The sequence below is a fragment of the Tupaia chinensis genome, unplaced genomic scaffold (assembly GCF_000334495.1).
Source record: "Tupaia chinensis unplaced genomic scaffold, TupChi_1.0 Scaffold140934_1, whole genome shotgun sequence".
Taxonomy (NCBI): Eukaryota; Metazoa; Chordata; class Mammalia; order Scandentia; family Tupaiidae; genus Tupaia; species Tupaia belangeri.
The window spans coordinates 63,305-64,982 of NW_006200802.1; the positions used below are offsets into that span (position 1 = coordinate 63,305).

Below are 1,678 nucleotides of genomic sequence, written 5' to 3' on the forward strand. Positions count from 1 at the left end.
TGGGTGGGCTGTGATGTCCCTGCCTCAGAATCACTAGCTGGCCAGAGGTCAGTCATTGGGTCTGTCTGTGGACATCTGCTGGTTATCCACAGGCTGTGAGTGGAGGAAGAACACAAAATTAAGAAGAGAATAAAGGAGATTAAAATCCAAAGCAGAAAGTAATGGTGACCTCCTTACCTAGCAGGTAGGCTCTGGGGCTGAGTTCTGCAAGAGAGGTAGGGGGCAGGAATGTCCCTGCCTCAGAATTACTGGCTGCCTGCCAGTAGGTCTGTCTGTGGTCTGCAGCTGGGGACAGAATAGGCTAGTGGACGGGCGCAGTGCCTGGGGTCTTCAGGAGATGTAGGTGGGCAGTGATGTCCCAGCCACCGAATAATCACTGGCTGGCCAGAGGCATGCCACTGGGTCTGTCTGTGGCCTGCAGCTGGGTGCTAGACAGGCTGTGAGAGGAGGAAGAGCAGGAAATTAACAAGAGAATAAATGTGGTTAAAATCTAACTCAGTAAGTAATGGTGACCTACCTAATGAACAGGTGGTTGCTGGGGCTAGGGTCTGCAGGAGAGGTAGGTGGTCAGTGATGCCCCAGCCACAGAATAATCACTGGCTGGCCAGAGGCATGCCAATGGGTCTGTCTGTATCCTGCAGCCTGGGACGAGACAGAATAGCTAGTGGGCACTGGAGCTGGGGGTCTGCAGGAGAGGAATGTGGGCAGTGATGTGACTGCCTCAGAATAACTAGCTGGCAAAAGGCCTGGTGCTGGGTCTGTCTGTGGCCTGCAGCCCAGGACAGGACAGGCTGTGAGAGGAGGAAGAGCAGGAAATTAACAAGAGAATAAAGGAGCTTAAAATCCAAAGCGGAAAGTATTGGTGACCTACCTACCTAGCAGGTGAGCCCTGGGGATGGGGTCTGCAGGAAAGGTAGGTGGGCATTGATGTCTCTGCCCATTGATGGCTGGCCAGAAGACTGCCGCACAGTACATGTGTGGCTTGCAGCCAGGGACAGGACAGTCTAGCTGGTGAGCGCTGGGGCTGGGGTTGGCAGGAGAGGTAGGAGAGAAGTTCTGTCCCTTCCTCAGAATCACTGGCTGGCCAGAGGTCTGCCACTGGGTCTGTCTGTGGCTTGGAGCTGGGGACAAGACAGGGTGTGAGATGAGAAAGAGCATGAAATTAACAAGAAAATAAAGGAGCTTAAAATCCAAAGCAGAAATTAATGTTGACCTACCTACCTAGGCAGTGGGGCTCCAGGGCTGGGGTCTGCAGGAGAGGTAGTTGGGCAGTGATGTCCCTGCCTCAGAATCACAGGCTAGGTAAAGGCCTGTCGCTGGGTCTGTCTGTGGACTGCAGTCCGGGACAGGACAGGCTGTGAGAGGAGGAAGAGCTGGAAATTTACAAGAGAATAAAGGAGCTTAAAATCCAAAGTAGAAATTAATGGTGACCAATCTACTTAGCAGGTGGGCTCTGGGGCTGGGGTGTGCAGGAGAGGTAGGTGGTCAGTGATATCCCTACCTCAGAATCACTGGCTGGCCAGAAGACTGCCATCGGGTCCATCTGTGGCGTGCTGCCGGGGACAGGCCAGGCTAGTGGGTGGGTGCTGAGGCTAGGGTCTGCAGGAGAGGTAGGTGGGCAGTAATGCCCCTGCCTCAAAATCACTGGCTGGGCCGAGGGCCGCCCCCCGGGCCGGCT

General features: G+C 54.6%; 1 long non-coding RNA gene across 1 annotated transcript; it reads right to left on the reverse strand.

The window, feature by feature from the left end:
• Positions 1 to 404: 404 nt before the first annotated feature.
• LOC102495683 (uncharacterized) lies at positions 405 to 1,659 on the reverse strand. The gene is made up of 3 exons (XR_336660.1): positions 1,502 to 1,659; positions 1,222 to 1,373; positions 405 to 437 (listed from the first exon to the last, which is right to left on the reverse strand). It is a non-coding gene; the product is annotated as an uncharacterized LOC102495683 (long non-coding RNA).
• Between the last annotated feature and the right edge of the window lie 19 nt (positions 1,660 to 1,678).